Raw genomic sequence first — 20860 nt, 5'->3', positions numbered from 1 at the left:
GAACCCACGAGCCATGAGATCATGACCTGAGCTGAAGTCGGACACTTAATCGACTGAGCCACCCGGGGGCCCTATTTCTTTAATGCTTTATTTTATTTTTGAGAGGGAAAAAGAGGGGCAGAGAGAAAGGGGGACAGAGGATCTGAAGTGGGCTCTGTGCCAACAGCAGTGAGCTGGATGCGGGGCTCAAACTCACGAACTGTGAGATCATGACCTGAGCCGAGGTTGGTCGCTTAACCAACTGAGCCACCTGGGTGCCCCTCCCGAGCTCCCTTCTATGTGCCGGATGGGATGCTGCCCGACTCACAAGTCACAAAATAAAGTCAAATTGATCTTTACATATACTCAGGTTTTTGTTTTTTTTTTTTTTCTGAGAGAGAGAGAGAGAGTGTGTATAAGCACATGGGGGAGGGGCAGAGAAACACAGAGAGGGAGGGAGAATCCCTAGCAGGCTCCACGTCCACGGCACAGCCCAATGTGGGGCTTGATCCCACCACCGTGAGATCATGACCTGAGCCGAAGTGAAGAGTCGGATGCTTAACTGACTGAGCCACCCAGGAGCCCCACTTGGTTGAATTTTTAAACACCTACAACACAGTTGATATCTCAGTTCATCCTCGGGGCCATCCCATGAAGTAGACTTGGACAGCCCCCAACTGCTTGATGAGAAAACCAAGGCACAGAGAGGTCCCATAACTTTTCCAAGGTCGCCAAGCCCACATCAGCACTCAGGCCACTAACGATCACTGTGCACAGCTCTCGTGCAAAGTGCACAAGAAAAGCCAGCGGCCGCTGATGTTAACACGAATACGTTCCTGTGCAAGAAGACTTGGAACGTCACTTCCTCTGTGCCCATCTTACAGATGGCTGAAATCCGGCACGTCCATGTGTGTACGTCGAAAAAAATTCTTTAGTATTGCCATTTCCATAAAAGTAACTGCTCACTTAACTGCTATGTGTACACGTCTTAACCAGGAGCGCTCTGCAGGGGACCCGGTCGGGCCGGGGAGGTGCCGCCGTCCTCCAGACCTTGATAGTCACCGAGGACTCTCCCCAGCTGTACCCAGAGGAAACCAAAACAAGGATCATGCCCTTTTTCGCAGACTTTGAAAAGTGCTGATAACCCATCACGTGAGTGTCTTGCACATTCAGGAAACTAGCATCTCACATGGCTGGGATTGTGGTATAAAAAAAAAAAAAAAAAAGCAGCAGCAGCAAATATCATTTCAAAACCCAAGGCTGTAACCAATTACAAGTGCCTGGCTCAGAGAAGGCTCTCACCAAATATTTGCTAAATGTTTATCTTAGATAAACACTGAGTTTTAAGTTTTCTGGTAAGCCTGTGATAAGCCTTACAATTCTGGTAGGCAAATATTTCTAAATATTTTATAAATTAAGCACGTGATTCTATGCAACACAGATGACAATTTCTTGCTGGGTCACACAGTAAATCTCATCACAAGTGACATGTATCCATAGATTTAAATCCATACTACACCCTTCCTTCTCTAAGAGGTGGCCCTCGCTCCATAGGCGGACCTGAGAGAACACATTCATACACTGAAACAGGAAATGTCTTTGGGTCAACATTTTCTAGCAATTCTCATAAGAACAAAGAGCAAATTCTGGAGAGCAGGTCTCTAGCTAAATAAATTTCCAAGTAGCTGTTCTCAATACCCCTGAAAAGCAGTTCAGTATTAATGGCTATAACTGATGGGCTAGACCAGTAACAGGAGAAAACTCGGAAGTCAGACCCATCTGTGGTGACCACATGCAAAACTGATTTAACGCCTTTTATCGCCACCATGTTCAGAGTGCTTTTACAAACGGTTTTTTTTTTTATGTTTATTTATTTTTGAGAGAGAGACAGAGACAGAGCATAAGTGGGGGAGAGGCAGAGAGAGAGGGAGACACAGAATCGGAAGCAGGCTCCAGGCTCCGAGCTGTCAGCACAGAGCCTGATGCGGGGCTCGAACCCACAAACCACAAGATCATGACCTCAGGTGAAGTCGGATGGTTAACTGACTAAGCCCCGCCCAGGTCTTCTTGGTTGGGGGTAGGGGAAAGTCCCAAGAAAACGGCAGCCAAGTTTGGATGTTGAGGGCGGCACACGAGGAAGTGGGCTGAGGCTGGAACAGCTAGTGCCCACCCAGATTTCCACACAGAGAACAGCTCTCAAGCCTAAACTGGTCACTTAGCCTTCGTAAGCCAGGCTTTCTTAGACTAAGACTTCAAGCATTCTTCCAGAACTACTACAATGGCTCCTCTGTGGGGGCCACGTTTACCTCATCACCTTCCACAATGATAGAATCCCCATTTCTCAACAGGACTCACAGGGAGAAACCCAACCTTTGTCACGTTGTTCTGTGCCGGGTGCTAGGTTGTGATTCATGTTACCCACGTCAGGGCCACGATCCTCAGATTTTATTACTCTCAGTTTACATATAAGGAAAGAGCCAATCTCTCCACTAAGTCGGGCCCACAGAACCCCACCCCCCCCCACCCCAGGATAGTGTCTTATCCCTGTATCTCCAGTGCCTGGAACAGTAGGTGCTCCATTAACTGTTGACCTTAAGGTCACTTGTCAAGATCATGTGCCCAGTAATGATTCAAACCAGATCCCCCTGCCTCCGGATCTGCACTCTGGCCCATAGGCCATGAAGTGCGTCCCCCTTCAGGCTAGGAATAGGTCTGGATCATTCCAGAAAGACATTCCTGGTTTTAAAAAGTCAAGAGTGCCCAGAACACAGGGAAGACGTCCATGAAGAAGATTCATGCCTTTTGGGATCTCACGCAGTGTGATTACAGGGCATCATTCAGGGAAAACAGTGTACCTCCCAGACTCTTCTACCCTCTCCCAGAGGTCAATCACAATTATTCAGATTTACAGAAGGGATTTCCCTTTGACATCTGTCACTGTTTAATTTGCGATAGTAAAGAGAAACCAAGGTAAGCTTGTTACCATTTACCAGAGCACTGAATTTATGACAACTGGGTATCTTCTTTGGCTGGGGGGAAGCAAATGGCCATTTCCAAGTGGAGATGACAGGCCACCTTGTTAGGTCGGGGGGACCTCCATAAGCTGCCCCAGCCGGTGAGTTTTACAGCCCCCTGCAGGGCCTCCGAGGGTTCTGGCCTCCCTTCTCTGTCCTTATTCTGTTTTGCCAGTGACACCCAGAGCTTGCTTCTCCTGCAGGTCACAGAGGAAAGCAGAAGGGACCAAGGCTTTGACATTGTGTCGGTAAGGAGCTCTGTGAAACCAGGAGGCCTGGGAGGGCTGAGCGGGCGGGGGTCCCCAAGGAGAGGGGCCACCTCTGCTGCAAAGACCCGCCCATCCTCATCCCCTCTCCTCCTCCAGCCCCTCCACCCTCTCCTCTGGCCAGCCCGCCCTGTCCAGTGGCCCCTACCTGCCGCTTGCACCGTGGTCATGGCTAGCTTCAGCGAGCTGCCCCTGGGCGTGGGGAGGGAACCTGAGGACGGGGCCGGAGACAGCCCCCTTGTGCTCCAGCAGAAGACAGGCAGTGGCTGACATGAAGCAGTCATGGAGAAGGCCACGGGGGAGGAGCCATCGTGGGGCAGGGAAGCCCGGGAGGAACCGCGTGGGGGACAGAATGCAGTCTCACAATCCTGCCCTGTTCCAAGATTCTCAGGTTCTGAGAATGGAGTCCCGCCATTAGGGAGAGGCTGGAGGTGCCACCCACCAGATTTTGCCTCTGGGAGGTAGGACGAAGCCCATCTAATACCACTGCCAAGGGCATCTTTGATCAAATCCATGACTTAGGAGAGGTAGGAACTGTAGGGCTGGCCAGGTAAGGACCAAATGTGACAGACGCCAAAGACAAACGGCCAGGGTCTGGTTTTGTCCTGTGTCCTGCAAAGTGTCAGTAGGGACAGGTGGAGCAAGGATTGTAGCCATATCCATCTGGCAAGAGTGGCCCCCTTTAAATTCCAGGAACTGAGCGCCCTTCACATGAGACCGTCATTGCTTCCTTCCTGTGGGTTATTTTCCTGACTTTCCTTGGTCAAATTCCTTCTGGGGATCCAGTGTAGACCTAAGTGAAAGGGGGTGCCCGGGGGCTGTGCAAAAGCCGGTGTCGGGATCCAGAAAAGCAAGGGCTGGTGGGAGGAGCAGACAGGGTCCACTCCGCCCAGGGCACGTCCCGCCCGTGCTATCAGCACTTCAGCTGGCCACTGCGGGTCAGAGGTCATAATAGGCGTGTGACATGCGGACCAGCTCCTCGCTGCTGGCCACATACCACATCGCCTAAAGAATCCTTTTTCCAATCTGAGCTCTAATCTGAAGTTCACATCACTAGAGTGAGCAAAACTGGATATTGTAGAATAATTTTTGGCCTTTGGCACGTTCTATAATGCAACCTTTGGTCTTCTCTGGTGTCAGAGAAGCCGCCTGCGGAACAGACACGTCCCCTTCCTGTACGCCTATGTATACGAACAAGGACCTACAGCCTGTCCTTTTTATAAAAACAAAAACCCCCAGCCTGAGATGTAATTGTGAGGTCTTTCTTTTAAAGGCTACATAACCTGGGGCATCTGGGTGGCCTGGTCGGTTAAGCATCCGATTCTTGATTTTGGCTCAGGTCATGATATCACGGTTGGTGAGCTCGAGCCCCACATCAGGCTCTGTACAGACAGAGTGCAGTGTGGAGCCTGCATGGATTCTCTCTCTCCCTCTCTCTTTCCTTCTCTCTCTGCCCCTCCCCTGCTCACTCTCTGTCTACACACACACACAAAGGCTACACAACCTTCTTGTCCAGCTCATGGTTACTGGTCCTGGCCTCTGTCACCTGGAAGCCTCCCTAGGGTGTCCCGGCCTCTACTGCCTCTGCACCCCTCATACCAAGCACAGAAGAATCACCCTTGGGAGCCACTGTGCTCAGCAGCATGTAATAGCTCCCCTTACTTAAAACCTTCAATGGCTCCCCACCACCTGCAGCATAAAACCCCAGCTCTTCGGTGTATCGTCCGAGACCTCATGGCCCTGTGGGAAGCACTCCCCACATGGGGTCTTTCCTCCCTACTCCGAGCCCCCACTTCACCCATTTGGCATGTTTTCCTGGGAACCTGAGCTGACTGGTATTGTTTCCTATGGGTCGTCCTCCCCAGCTAGAGAATCAGGGAGGCAGGGCGCTCTCCTGCGGTTTTCTGATTGAGCACACAGGCTCCGGGCAGTCAAGCGGTCCGGATTCTAGGCCTCCATTTCCTTGACCTACTAACTAGGAGCCCACCTATGACTCAGCTTCCTCACCTGTAAAATGGGGTAATAACGACTTCATCAGGTTTTTGTGAGAGGTGACTGAGGCGGCGTGCGGCACCGGGGGAGCGTCCAGCAGCAGAATGTGGCCACTGGCCCTGAGCACCAGGTGCTACCCGGGACCCTGCATGGGCATCTGCACATCAAGCACTGACATCAGGTGAAGAAAAGGACAGTCCCTCTGCCCCCACAGGCATCACATGGAGGGCTTAGGGCGAATCTCATCATCCCTTCCCTTCCCACTAGTTACACGCATATGTGATTCACTAGGGTTGACTTTTCCCTCTCGTGGACACTCAATGTTTTGTTGTGCAATTTGCTTTTTTCACTTGGAGATCTTTGCATCTCCACGGAGATGCCTGTGATTGATCTCCATCCTCTTACTACAAGAGAATAAACGTCCCTGTGTGTTGGAAGGCCAGGCTCCACACTCAGATTCCGGAACCTAGATCCCTTCCCTTGTTGACGAGGTTCCTGTCCCAGAGCGCCTGGCACGAGACGACACCCACACCCCCTGTACTTTTAATGCTCAATTTTAAGCTCTTATGAATGAAATTTTACAAATCTTTCTCTTTTTTTCTATATCTAAAAAGCAATTACAAGGGTGCCTGGATGGCTCGGTTGGTTAAGCGTCTCTTATCTCCACTCAGGTCATGATCTCATGGTTCAGGAGTTCGAGCCCCACATCGGGCTCTAGGCTGGCAGCGTAGAGCCTGCTTGGGATTCTCTCTCTCTCTCTCTCTCTCTCTCTCTCTGCCCCTCCCCTACTTGCACGCGCGTGCTCTCTTTCAAAATAAATAAAAAATAAACCTTTAAAAAATCAATAAATAATAAACTTCAAATTTATATTTGAATTTCAATTTCAAAACAAATAAAAAATCATCAATATCATCTTCATGATTTCCTTTATTTTTAAAAAAAAATATCATTCTAGGGTTACAGCTATATTTATTTTGATATCTTACCAGGGTTAAAGGCCCCAGAGAAAAACAATTCCATCTCAAACCAGCTGAGTTAAGGCATTTTGGTTACAGATGGATTCTTGTCGAGGGCTGGAACTAGGCCATCAGCTAAAGTTGCTTTATAGAAATGTCATTTGTTGTGTTAGCCAGATTCAGATAACCCACACCCTTCACATGGGTTTTAGTCCTTTGTAACCTTATGTCTCCCCTAAAACAATGCATTTTTATTTTATTTTTAATTATTATTTTTTTAGAGAGAATCTTATGCTCAGAGCAAAGCCCAATGCGAGGCTTGATCCCATGACCCTTGGGATCATGACCTGAGCCAAAATCAAAAATTAAGAGTCAGATGCTCAACTGACTAAGCCACCCAGGTGTCCCCCCCCCCCACTTTTTTTTAAATTTATTTTTAGAGAGAGTGTGAGTAGGAGAGGGAGAGGGAGAAGGAGAAGGAGAGGGAGAGGGAGAGGGAGAGGGAGAGGGAGAGAATCCCAAGCAGGTTATCAGCAGCCAGCACAGAGCCCGATGTGGGGCTCGAACCAATGAACTGCGAGATCATGACCTGAGCCAAAATCAAGAGTCAGACACTCAACTGACTGAGCCGCCCACGCGCCCCAAAACAATGCATTCTTAAAGTCTTGCTGGGTGGTATTCCAAAACCCACCTTTGGCTTTTTATGATTCATTAAGCTAATCCTGTCACTACAAAATAGTGACTTCATCTGTTAGCATTATTAACAATTTACGTTTGCCTTATTTGCATCGTATTAAAATTAGCAAGGCCCGGGGCGCCTGGGTGGCGCAGTCGGTTAAGAGTCCGACTTCAGCCAGGTCACGATCTCACGCTCCGTGAGTTCGAGCCCCGCGTCAGGCTCTGGGCTGATGGCTCAGAACCTGGAGCCTGTTTCCGATTCTGTGTCTCCCTCTCTCTCTGCCCCTCCCCCGTTCATGCTCTGTCTCCCTCTGTCCCAAAAATAAATAAACTTTGAAAAAAAAAAAAAATTAAAAAAAAAAAAAATTAGCAAGGCCCCTAGAAATTTTACTGTCCAGAAACGAAGGATCAAATCCTCACGTGATGTCTTCAGGGCACTCGGGTGATGGATTACCTCCCCACGAGCACTCTGCGAAGCCTGCTCACTGCCGGCTTTTGTGAGCGAGCTCTGGGGCACGCACCTGCCCTTTCTCGTGAATAGTCACCAGCACCAATGTTTCCTGCTTTTTCTGGGGCTTTGTTCCTCGGTCCCCAGCATTTACCTGTTTCTACTTACACTGACAGAAACGAGTAGCAAGGGTTGCTTTACAATCAGGGGGAAAACAACACACACATATATGTAATGTTAAGAATCTCCTACTGTACTCGTGTGCTATGCTACACGACAAAGCACCACAGATTTAGCCGCTGAAAACAACACACACTTATCATCTCACGGTGTCCTGGTCAGGAGCTCGGGACGGGCTCAGCCGGGTCTTCCGCTCAGGGTCTCACAAGCCCGCAACCAAGGTGTCACCAGGCTGTATCCTCCCCTCAAAGCTGAGGGGAAGAATTCATTGCCCGGCCCACTCAAACTGTTAGCTAGATTCATTTCCTTGCAGCTGGTGACTGAGGACCCCAACTTCTTCTTTATTTTTTAATGTTCATTTACTTTTGAGCGAGAGAGAGACAAGACACGAGAAGGGGAGGGGCAGAGACACACAGAATCCAAAGCAGGCTCCAGGCTCTGAACTGTCAGCACAGAGCCCAACCCGGGACTTGAACTCACGAACCCTGAGATCATACCTGAGCTGAAGTCGGATGCTTAACCTGCTGAGCCACCCAGGCGCCCCTGAGAGACCCGGCTTCTTGCTGGCTGTTGGCCGCCCTCAGACCCTAAAGGCTGCCTGAGGTCCGCTGGCACGCGGCCCTCCCCAGAGGTCACTCACAACATGGCTGTTTGCATCTGCAAGGGCAGCAGGAGAGAGTTTCTAGCCTCAGAAAAGACCAAGTCCCTCTTAAAAAGGCTTTTATCTAATTAACCCAAGCTCACTCAGGATAATCTCCTTTCCAATTCACTCAAAATCAACTGACTTGGGACTTTAATCCCATCTGCCAATCCCCACATCTACAAGGTATTCTACTAGCCAGAAGAGTCACAGGCCAGCCCACATTCAAGGTGGTGGGGGGGGGGGAACGGGGGACTCTAGAGGGGGCAGAGGTCAGACGGCCACTCTGGGGTCTGTCTGCCACACCTACTTAATGAAAGCAGTGGACGTGAGACAGAATCTATCACCGGTCTGCTGCACTTACAACCCTCGCCTCATGGTAACCTTCCAGAGGTGTTTCATCGCAAGCGCCTGGCCGCGCCATAACCCCAAAGGCCCTCTCCTCCTAGGCTCCCCCAGCTCACTGTTACTCAGCCTCCCGTCTCCCTGGGCTCCGGCCACCCTGCCTCCCTGCTGGTCCTGAGTTGTTGCACTTGACGTTCCCACCGTGCGATGGACTCACGTCCTCACTCCTTTCCCCAGGACTCTAAGATGCCTCCCCAGGAGAGAAGTCCGAAAACTGCTGAGAGGCAGTAGAGAGCAGGGATGAAGAACACAGGCCCTGGGGCCAAGTGCCTGAGGGGTGAATCCCCACTGGCTCTGGGCAGTGTGACCTCCCCAGGCCCCAGGGTCATGCTTGGTCACGGAAAGACAGAGCTCTGGGCCCTTACAGCGGCCTGTCTCAGGCACACAACTGTCCACCTCACTCCTTTCCACCCGGGCTGAGACGTCACGCATGGTTTCAGGGCCAGCTTGCCTTCCTTTTTGGCTGTCCAGAGGCCCTGGTCCGGGATCCTGCCCTGCTCCGGTCTCTTCCCTGGTCCTTCGTGGTTTCTGGAGAAATCTCCCTTTATAAAATTGTTCTTGATTTCATTTCAGGAGACATACCAGGTGCCTTATGGAGGCCCCTCCATACCTAAATCAAATTCATTCTCGTTCTCTCTCATTTCTCCAAATCACTTCCACTACCTGCCCCACCCCCAACCACTCTCCAGCATGTACTGAGCACTTACAATGCCTGAAGAACTATGCCAGGCAGCGAAGGAGCTTGTCAAACAACCCAAAGTTCACACTCTAAAGCTTCGTTTAACTGACGATCTTCATCTTTTAGGAATAAAGAGTGACAATAACTGCAAAATATAAACTGGGAAGAGATCATAGATCACTTCACCCTTAAAACATATACTTGAAAATACAATAGGGGACCAGAGAGAGGAATTCAGGAATTCTGTATTAAGGATCTTACATTAAAGGCAGCAGTAACATACAGCTGATGTTTTACAAGATTAGACTACAGGTTCTTTAGAGCAGGAGCCTAGAGTATTTCTTTTTTAAAAAAAGTTTTAAATGTTTATTTATTTCTTAGAGAGAGAGCATGAGCAGGGGAGGGGCAGAGAGAGACGGAGACACAGAATCTGAAGCAGGCTCCAGGCTCCGAGCTGTCAGCACAGAGCCCGATGTGGGGCTCAAACCCACGAAGTGTGAGATCATGACCTGAGCCAAAGTCAGATGCTTAACTGAATGAGACACCCAGGGGCCCCTGGAGTGTTTCTTTTTGTACCTGTACCCACATTGTCCAAGCCGGTAAACAGGCTTGAAAGTCACTGAAGATGCTGTTGGAACTGACTCGTGTGGGTGACCTCGGCAGGTTCCCACCTGCAGCCCCCACTCCAGCACAGCCGGGAGAGCCTTCTGTTCACCTGGGATCCGATGCCAGCAGCTGCACAAGGGGGTGAGGACACTGCTGCTGGTGAGTGGTGTTTTCCACCTGTCTCAACCCCTGGGTCCAAAGCAACACAGAAGGGACAGTGGAAATTCATGTAGTCCTGGGCACCAGGCTGAGCCCTGCTACTGATTGCCTCTAAAAGTGACAATTTTTGACTGCTGAGTGTGTGAATTCCCTTCTGTTGCCTGGAAGATCTGGAAATCAATAGGGACACTAAAAGGTGTGATCCTTGCTCCCTCAAAAGCCAACTCCCTAAGACACAGACAAAGGACTTTTTGGTGCTGGCTAACTGAATGCTTGAGCCTGGGACTTTGGGTCTGTGTGAGTGACAAAAAGGACAGACGGACTGGAATGCATTCCACCTGTGGCGGCAGCGGCACCAGCATCCAGGATCCAGAGCTCAATGGAGGCGGGTGGCGCTGGGGCAACGGCCAACAGTATCGACGTCCCCACCCTTGTCAGGCTGTCGCTGCGGCAAGACGTGCACGGTGATCTGGGCTCTCGGGGGCCTTGTTCCTGCTGTTCGCTGAACCTGTCTTCCCAGCCTGCTGTTGCACAGGATACCCACTGCAGCAGACTCCCTTCCACTTTTTCTCTGCAGCCCAAGAATGCTGAGAACTAGCTGCGTGAACGCTGGCAAATTACTTGATCTCCATGCCTTCACGCTCTGTCCGATGGGGCCGGTAACAGCTACCGGGACTGTCCCAACACAGACTGTGCTCTTTCCCCCAGGGAAGCTCCCACAAAAGGTGCAGCTGGGGGCGCCTGGATGGCTCAGTCGGTTAAGTGTCCTGACTCTTGATCTTGACTCAGGGCATGGTCTCACGGTTCGTGGAATCAAGCCCTGGGTTGGGCTGTGCACTGACAGTGCAGAGCCTGCTTGGGATTCTCTCTCTCCCTGTCTCTCTCTGCTCCTCCCCCCTTCTAAATAAATAAATAAATAAACTATTAAAAAAAAAAGATGTGGCTGACTTGGGCTCAACTTTTTGAGAAGAAAAATGAAATGGATGTCAATTTACAACATTTATTAAGCTGTTTTTCTTTTTTTTTTTTTTTAAGTCGATATTTACTTTGAGACCAAGAGCACAAGCCAGGGAGGGGCAGAGAGAGAGGACAAGAGAGAATCCCAGCATGGAGCCTGACTTGGGGCTTGATCCCACAGTGAGATCATAACCTGAGCTGAAATCAAGAGTTGGACGCTTAACAGACTGAGCCACCCAGGCACCCCTTAACTTGATTTTATGTACACGTTTCAAATCCCGGATGCACGTAAGAAATATTTTTTAAAATGTTTTTTACTCTTACTTTTCTGGAGGTGACTCAAACTTCTTTTCATGCTGCTATCACCACAGTGTCACCATCATGCCAGGGCTCACTTTGAGCTCTCGGACAGATTTCCAGGGCACATCATCTTGTCTTTTTTTCTGGACCGTTCAAACTATGACATTTAAAAACATCCCGCGTGATGCTGTCACTGGTAAGTTATCTCATTCATATAAAGCTAGCACAGTTGCTTTTACCGTGCGTCCTTTTAAAAAAACCTCTTTATATTGTAAAATATAACAGAGAAGACTGAGGCATATGTGTTGTGCATTATCATAAAGCAAAACTTGTGTAACCACGGCCCAGGTCAAGAACTGAAACACTGGCAGGATTCCGAAAGCCTCAGCAGGTCCCTGTGGTGCTCCAAAGGCATCCACATCCTGGTTTTTATGGTAACGTTACGGTAACCGCTTATCTTTGTATTTTTACCATAAACATATATCCTCAAACATTATAATTAAATTCTTGCCGATTTCTGAACTTCACATATAAAAGAGATCGTATGTACTCCTCTGGGTCTGAGTCTGGCTTTTTTTTATTCACCATATGTTCAAGACTCATCCACGTTGTTGCATCTGGCTGTACTTCATTCATTCTTTGTTACCAGTGATATTCCACTGTAGGACTATGTCACATTCATTTATCTGTCCTACTGCTGATGGATACCGCGGGCCGTGAGAAACGGTGCTGCTGAGAACGTTCTCGTATGTGCTGCTGGTGTGGGTATTAGCAAAGGCACTACTGACCACAGGGCATCCCTATCTTCAGGTTTGCTAGACAATGTCAGACCGACCTCCCCAGTGACGGCACCAGCCTATACTTCCACCTGGCCTATGTGGTAGGCGTCTCCTTGTGGGTTCAATTTGTATTCCCCTGCTCAGTACTTTTTCCTAAGCTTATTAGCCGTTTGTATTTCCTCTTTTAAGTGCCTTTTCAGGTCCCTTACCTTTTCCCAATTTAGACGTTTGTCTTTTTCTTGCTGGTTGGCAGGAGTTCTTTCTACATTCTGGATCCTAGCCCTCTGTTGGTTACACATTTGCAAATACCTTCTGCTCTGGGACATGCTTTTTGACCCCTTTAACGGTGTCTTGATAAAGGGAAGTTCTTGACTTGAGAGTAGTTGAATGTATCAATATTTTCCTTTACAGTTGGTGCTTTTTATATCTTTTTTGTAGAAATCCTTCCTTAGATCAAGATCATTAATATTTTCTTGTATGATCTTCAATAAGTTCTGTTTTTCACATTAGATCTGTAATTAGAGTGGCCGTATGTCTAGGTTTATGACTCCTGTCCTAGCATCTCCTCCAGTGAGCATCCCCCTTACTCTCAAAATATGTCTGGGGGCACCTGGGTAGCACAGTCAATTAAGCATCTGAGTTCGGCTCAGGTCATGATCTCACCATTCATGGGTTTGAGCCCCATGTTGGGCTCTGTGCTGACAGCTCGGAGCATGGAACCTGCTTTGGATTCTGTGTCTCCTGCTCTCTCAGAAAATAAATAAACATTTAAAAAAAAATTTTTTTTAAGTGTCTGAAAATTTTCTTAAGCTTTTCTTCTCGGAGTCAGTTAGCAGCAGATAATTCTACTTCTAGCCAGTAGGGACTACTGGCCCTTGGAGAGGTACAGAGAAGCACATGAGAATGCCTCAGAAGAGCAGGTCTGGGTCTGGCTTTCACACCTGGTGGCTGGGTGGCCCCCAACCTTGGGCACTGCCCTCCTGGGAAAGCTGGGCGGAGCTGAGGCCGGGAGGTGCGTCGTCAGTCCCCACCCAGAGCAGATCCCACCTGTGGCAGCAGTCAGCAGAGCTCCACTTCTGTGCTGGAAAGAGAGCTGATGGGTTTGAGACAGGAAACATCACTCCAGGGAAGGTTAATAATAAACCCCATTTGTGTAGATGATTGTAAAACACAATGAAAGGCATTTTAGGCACAAGTGGCTTATTTGACACATATTTCTGGACTCAAAAATACAGTAGGTTTCTTTTATGTACAAGTGTAACACAGATTATGGTTTGGTTTTGAACATTCTGTGTGAGTTTACTGCCATCAGAAGTTCCTGGGGCACCCAGCTGGCTCAGATGGTGCAGCACGCAGCTCGAGACCTTGGGGTTGTGAGTTTGAGCCCCAAGTTGGGTGTAGAGATTACTTAAAAATAAAAATTAAAAAAAAAAAAAAGTTCTTCAAACAACTGTCAACCAGTAGCCATCACATGGTCCAGCGCAGAATGATGCATAAAGGAAGTACAAAGTAAGTCCTACGTGAGAAGCTTCTGGCCCACGAGATAAAACAGAGACCCGTATGCCTATTGGTCTTAAAGGTGTGAGCCCAAGCCTTATTTTGCTTCCTGGAGCATAGTTAATCTTAAGCAAATGAACCCGAGTTTTCTTTGTCTACTCCTAACCCTTGTACTTTACCACTGACCTTATCTTTAATTAACTGCCTTTATATACACAATTCAAATACACCCCTATGGCTTATAGTCCTTCCTGCCTTCTAACGTAGTTCCCTCTCCCCCACTGGACCTTTTCAGCTCTGGGGGAAAAGGTTTCTTGGCGAATTTGGATCCCCAAGAGTGCTGGCACTAACCTAACACATAGTAAGCACTCCGAAGACGGCTGTCAAATGAACGCTTGACTCGGCCATGTCTGCCTGAGTCTATATAACCAGGCGGAGATTAGACAGCTGAGACAGTGACTAACACTGGCTTCCAGGGTGAGCTCACTGTTTGTTTGCTTGTGTTTTAGATTTTAGAGGTGCTGTGGGTTTCCTCTTAGAAACAAAAACATGACTTCCTCACTTTAAGGCACGGTTGCCTACATTTAAACATGTGAATCAGGACATGCCCTTTTCTACAGATGGTTTCTGCAAGTTTTCCTCTGTCAGAGCGGGACGAAACACCACATGTTTAACTGCTTCCTCTAGCATCGTAAGGATCACAAGGAAAAGCGAAAGTGTTGAAATTAACTTAATTAGCAGATACAAAGAAAGCGCTGTGTACAGTGTGGGTCCTGCTGGCTGAGCAGGGAGAAGGCTGCCCAGGGTCCCGCCTTATGAATACCGGGGTCAGTGCCGGACATTTGACTCCTTGGCTCTACAAAAGGAGGGATGGCAATAAGCAGAATTAAAGTTAAAGCACCATGAACCCCTTGTGATTAAGAGCTTACTCCAAGCAAATGAGTTTCCACAGAGAAAGGAAAAATCAAACAGTAGTTCGCAAAAGGATATGGCATCAGAAGGATCCTAGGAACAACCTAACCACCCCCATTCAACACATAGGGAGCTTCCTGGAAGCCGTGTTAAGAAAGGGCCAAGGCAGCCACATTCGTTGTTGGTGCAGGTGGGGGGCGAAATGGATTGAGGAACGGCATGTGCGGGCCCGTTCTAGCTAATCTGTGCCCTTTTTGCTCAGGCTCTTCCAACATTTTTCAGTGCATGACTTACATGTTATCTGGGTAACTGGGGGAGGGATATTCATTCCTTTAATAAAAATTGAATACCTACTATGTGTTAGGCAATCACTAAGCCCTGGAAATTCCAATACGAGTAAGAAAGTCCCTCCCTCAAACATATCACGGTGTCCCAAATATCAGAGATAGACACAGTCATGTCCTCATCCTGAAAGGAGCCCTCCATCAATCATCTGGGATGCTGCCGAGCCCAGTGTTGTTTGTAAAGTGTTTCTGGAACTCTAAGACACGAGACATGATGCAAATGGCCAAGTGCCTCAGACCCAAACACGCAGAGACTTCGACAATAATAACATGTGAGTGCCCGCTGGGTGCCGGGCCCCACCGTAAGCCCTTTACGTGCACCTTCTCACTTCATCCTCCCTCCAACCCAAACAGACAGGTGCTGTTATTCCCATTTTACAGATAAGGACACAGGCTCAGAGGTCCAGTGACTCCTACGGTAAAGTGATGGAGCCAGGATACGGGAGAGAAGGGGCAAGGTCAGGATAGAGAAGTCACAGGAAACGAAGGTTAAATCGAGAAGATGCGGGAACGAGGATTAGCAGTCGGTCTCCTGCCATAAGGGAAGACAGCTCCGCAAAGGACTGAAAGGGCTGGAGGGGGAAGGGGCCAATATGGGTCCCCAGAAGGTCCACTGTGTCAGATCCTGAACTCAGGAAAACTGGTACTGGACCCTGTCATGGCACAGGAGCTCTGTAAGGCCCATAGAGTGCGCAATGCCTCTCAATGTGGAAACTGAGGCCAGATAGGAGAAATGGCTCCAAAAGGTCAGACAGAAGAGAGCACAAGTCTCCCTACACCCAGACTACTGTTTCAGCTGCCTAGCAGCCACGCATCCTCCTGCTAACAGGACCCTAATTTTCCTCTCTGGAACCCCCAGCCGTACCTCGTGTCTCACCGAGGCTCCTGCTGCGGCTGCCATCGCACAGATCCCACAGACTGGGCAGGGGGGAGGTGGGGGGCTTAAACAACAAACGTTTCTTTCTCATAGTTCTGGGAGCTGCAAGTCCACGACCAAGGCAGCAGCAGATCTCGCGTCTGGTGACAACCTGCTTCCCGGCCTGCAGTGCCACCCTCTCACGGTGTCCTCACAAGGGGAAGGGGCCTGAACTCTTCTGTGTCTCTTCTTCTAACGGCGCTATCTTCTTCACCCCCGAAGGCCTCATCCCCAAATACCATCCCACCGGGGATGAGGGCTTTAAGGTCTGAATTTTACGGGGACCAAAGCATACGGTTCATAATAACCCCCATCTCCAGACTAAGCAAGGGTGAAGGTTACACGCCAGACCACACAACCATCCAGCATGAATCAAAGGCTTTTCCGCCTTTAGAGCTGGCGGCCGTGGGGCTTCCCCAGCCATCACCGGCAGGAAGAAAGCTGGTGTGCATCCTCCGAAAGGAGCAGGAATCAGAGGGGAGGGAAACTAGGTCCAAGGGATGTGGTTTCAGCCTGTATGTCGCGCTGTGCTTGGCCTTTCATCAGTCACGGCTCCTTTTTTGTTTTTGTTTTGTTTTTCACCTCTGTCCTAACGGCAGGGATACCTCCCGGCTGCTGAGCGGCCCAGAGGAGGGCCCTGCGCACCGCCTCCACCGGCGCCCGGCGCCCGGCCAGCGCTCACATCGGAGCCGCTACTAGGTTGGCTACACCTGCAGCCGGCTTTTCTGTCACTGGCCACAGCAGAGTCTGAACAAAGCAGTGGCCTGTTACCGCTACCACACCACGGACTCACAAAATCGTATGTTTGGCGGACTTCTCCTGAGCAGGTCTGCGTGCTCAAGGGGACGTTTCACCTAGACACCGGTCTCCACGACCCAGGCCCAGGCGGGCACGCGGCTCTCCGGCCGCCTCGGGTCACCACAGTGCCACCCCCCGCCCCAGGGCCCCTCCTGACCGCCCCCTCCTCGCCTGACGTCCTGAGAACGCGCGGCTGGCGGGCAGGTCCTGGGGAAGGCGGGCCGGAGTCTGAGGTACCACCGGCCGGGTCCTAAAGAGCGACGGGCCGGGTCCTGGGGGGCTGCAGGCAGGTCCTCAGGGGCGGCGGGCGGGAGCCTGAGGTACGACGGGCTGGGTCCTAAAGAGCGAGGGACCGGGTCCTGGGGAGCGCCGGGGGTCTCGGGGAGCGGCGGTGGGGGTGGGGGTCCTGGGGGCGACTGAGGTCTGCGGGTCTGCGCGGTTCGCTCCCAGGAGCGCGCAGAAACCTCGTCGCACCGGACAGCCGCCTCACCTACTCCACCGCGACCCCGGAAGTGGGTGGGCGCGCGACCCCCAGGCGGGCCTGTGATGCGGTGCGCCGCAGCCAATCGCGTGCGCCCGGCCTTGCGTCACGGCGAGGCCGGCCAATGGGCGCGGGCCTGACTGCCGCTTCCTGCCCGCCCGCTCTCCCGGCAGCCGGGGGAGGGCCGGCCCGCTAGCCCGGCAGCGGAGGAGTGATCGCCGCCACCCCGCCCGCCGGGCGCCAGCCCAGGTGAGTGCGGCGGCGGGTCGAGCCGGTGGGATGGGCACCCCGGCCTCTCCGGACAGGTTGAGGCGGCGGAGGGCAGCGGCGCTTCCTCCCCCGCGGCTGCGTTTGCCCCTGACACCCGAAGGGTGGGAGAGGTTGTGCAGGTGCGCCTTCCTGCACACCGTGCCGGGCGCCGTCGCCGTCCTCCGGAACACCCGCTGACGCTTCCACCCCAGTCTCTGCGCTGGAGTGATTCCTGGAGCCTGCGGGTTTAGGGGGTCGAGCTGCAAAGAGACCGTCTGTCCCTCCTGTAGGCAGCGGTAGGAGCAAATCAGCTTGTCGTGGGATTAGCAAGGGCAGATGGTGAGGGCCGGGTGCTCCGACTCTGCTACTGGTGGCTGGACAGGGGGCCCACCTGTCGCCTAAGTGCATACAGCCGAATGAAACCAAGGCTGACCTGCCCGCGATCATCGCGGGGGGCCGGGGGGCGGGGTTGGTGGTGGTAGTGGAATGGGGTGGGGTTCATCCCGAAACTGCAGGCTCAGGGCATCTCCTGGCCAGTGCGACCGGTGGACCCTGCTTCAGGAAGGACTCCACTACCGTGCATGTCCTGCTATTTTCTCCCGCGTCTTTGGACCCTGTTGTCGCTTTCCAACAGCCCCTGCAAGTGGCTGGCAGTAAGCAACCTCAGTAGCCAGACTCCCTGTGTTTGTACAGAGGGTGGGAGTGACAGGATGTAATAGAATAACCAACAGGAAACCTTTCAGGAAGGAGTCCTAAGGCAGAGTCAGGGACATAGATGCTTCAAGAGCTCTCTTGGTCCCTTGTGTCCCTCCTTCTACTCCCCCCACCCCCACCTTCCCTTGGGGACCTTTTGGCCTCGGAAGGGATCTATTAATAAACCTGTTCAGAAAGGCAGGTGGCTCTGAGGGTGGTGAGCAGGTCTTCTTAGTGGAATGACTGAAGGTCCAACTGGAATTCATTGTGCAAAAGTTCTTGGTGAATCTGAAGTTTGCTTTCTTGGATAGTGTTCTCTCTACCCCTACAAAACAAAGGAGTCCCAGGATCCCAGAATCAAGAGACTTAATGCTCAAACCTGCTTTTCCTTCCAAGAGTCCTCTGACCCAGTGACCCAGTGTCCCTGGATTGGTTACATGGTTACCTCACAGCCAGGAAGTGGTATATGAGGAGTTGGGGTAGCATCCTGGCAAGAGCAGAAAGGGGGTGAGGCTGGCCAAGGATATTCACCGCTGTCATCTTTGGCTGGAAAATGATGGTGCCTGGGTGTCCACTCTGAAGGGAGTCTACAAACATAACCCCCATTCCTGTCCTTTCTCTGCAGCAGAGTTTTTTGTTAGCTGCCCGGAAGGTTCAATTATGTCTGTGTGGAAATTACTGCTTAGTCATTTCTCTGAAGGGAAGTGTATCAAATACAAGTCAAAGTCACTATTCTTTGAGCTCAACCCACAGGTAGCCTGACTTCACTGGTTTCTTATAATGTGGACTGTCAGCTGAGAGATAGCTTTGAAGAGTGGCTATATATTAAACTGACATCATAAGAACCAAATTCCCTTCACCTCCAAAATTCTTACTTTTCCCCCCAACAATTTATGATGAGGATATTCAGACACACAGCCAAGTTTAACGCGTTAGACAGTAAGCACCCCTCCACCCACCATCTTTTCTACTCCTGGTCTTTAGTTTTATCACCAACCTTGCCACCTATTATGACCTTACTTTAAACCTTAAGTAATCGATGGCATTCGGCTTACCTGAAGCAGTATTTCCATCCTAGCCTAGGAAGATGGCAATCTAGCGGATGTAGGTGGCCGTGATAATCCGTAAACTTTGGTTGAACAGCCACTATGTGCAGATCGCTGTTAAGTGCTAAGGAAATGAAGAGACTAAAGGCTCAGGTTGAAGAGAAAGGGCTTTGATTTTGTCGGTTTTCTATGAGATAGGAGATAAGTCGGAGTTTGTGGTCACAAATGCCAAGTAGTAAAACAATGCCAATAATGCCCATTGAGTTCTGGCTGAGTACTGAGCATGATCTATTACAGGCTCTACACCTGTATGATTTCACGTAAATCTCACAACAACTTTGTAAGTAGGTCGGTGTTCCCTTCCGCCTTTTACAAGATTAAGAAACTGAGGCATGGAGAGGTTAGTCGACTCTGGGTGGTGCCAGAAAGTGATGGAGCCAGGACCCAGATTCCAACAGTCGGGGTCCAGGGTGTGGCTCTGTGCTGCACTTTTAGTCACAGCGTAGATGCCAGAGGCAGGTAGTGGACCCTCGGGCTGGGCCAGGCAGGGATCAAGAGGGGGTGCCTTGCAGCTCTTCCACCTGGACACAGATACCAGTTTTCAAATGGCTCCAGAAGGCTGGTGTCATGACTGCCCATACGTTTGGCTGAGCCTTGGTGCCAGGGCAGAAAGGTCGGGATTCTGGGATGTTTCATAAAGCTTGGCTCCTGTTCCCTCTTTTTTATTTTTTTATTTTTTTAATATTTATTTATTTTTGAGAGAGAGCTGGGGAGGGGCAGAGAGAGAAAGAGGGAGACCCAGAATCCGAAGCAGGCTCCAGGCTCCAAGCTGTCAGCACACAACCCGACGCGGGGCTTGAACTCTCAAACCACAGGATCATGATCTGAGCCCAAGTAGGATGCTTAACCGACTGAGCCACCCGGGCGCCCCTCTTGTTCCTTCTGCTTCCCTTCTTCCTCATCCCTTGGCTTCTTCCTTCTCAGCCCGCACTTTCTTCTTGGTGTTCGTAAGACACGCTTTGTTCCAAAAGAGCCTATTTGCCTGTAGCAGATGCTCTTGTTCTCAGACGCTTTGCATCTGTGTCATCGAGTTGTGCTGTCTGAAGCGCCCACAGCCTCTGTTGTGCTGACAGGAGCGGAACAGCCTGGCCTAGCAGCCTCCCGTGAGGGTGGGATGCTGTCTCCTAGTAGCTCTTGCCTCCTTCCTGGCCTTGGGGTGGTGTCAGGCCGAGCTTCCCGCTGCCACTCCCCAGGCCTGCAGTCATCCCAGACCTTGTGGCCCTGCCCTGGTCGGAGGCTTTCCCTACCGGAAGCCAGGCTCCGGGAGTCACCGGAAGCCAGGCTCGGGGAGTCAGGCCCCAGGAGCACCAGCACGGTCCGCCCTGGAGGCGTGGGGGTGGCCACAGTGCTTACCAGTCACCTTGCCCACCGCCTACGGAGCAGAAAGAGGACAGAAAAAGGCGGCAGGAGTGGAGGATGGCAGATGGAGAGGGCTCGGTCAGGAGAGGGTGGTCACACAGGGGGTCGTAGACAGGACCCTCACATCCCCATCACACAGCCGTAGGCCTCCCGTAGGACTGTGGCTGTGGGGATGCTTTCACCACCCCCACATAGGATTGTCACTGTGGGACCCACATAAACGAGGGGACCTGCCCACCGTGGGGCAGAGGCTTCCTGGGGAGGCAGCCATGGGCGTAAGACTGAACTAAATCTGTAACTTTTCACTTATTCTTTTTTATTATTATTATTAAACGTGTATTTATTTTTGAGAGAAAGAGAGCACAAGCAGGGAGGGGCAGAGAGAGAGGGAGACACAGAATCCGAAGCAGGCTCCAGGCTCTGAGCTGTCAGCACAGAGCCCGATGCGGGGCTCGAACCCACAAGCC

At 51.0% G+C, this 20860-nt stretch overlaps 1 long non-coding RNA gene across 1 annotated transcript; it reads right to left on the bottom strand.

Moving 5' to 3' along the window:
* Window positions 1–2902: 2902 nt before the first annotated feature.
* On the bottom strand, window positions 2903–7012 carry LOC147572898 (uncharacterized). Its single transcript, XR_015245233.1, has 2 exons — window positions 3408–7012; window positions 2903–3190 (listed from the first exon to the last, which is right to left on the bottom strand). It is a non-coding gene; the product is annotated as an uncharacterized LOC147572898 (long non-coding RNA).
* Window positions 7013–20860: the final 13848 nt, after the last annotated feature.

Source organism: Puma concolor, chromosome E3 (genome assembly GCF_028749965.1).
Source record: "Puma concolor isolate L17-30 chromosome E3, mPumCon1.1.hap2, whole genome shotgun sequence".
Lineage (NCBI taxonomy): Eukaryota > Metazoa > Chordata > Mammalia > Carnivora > Felidae > Puma > Puma concolor.
Note: the sequence above shows the minus strand (reverse complement) of the source record. Positions and strands in the feature narration are given on the sequence as shown.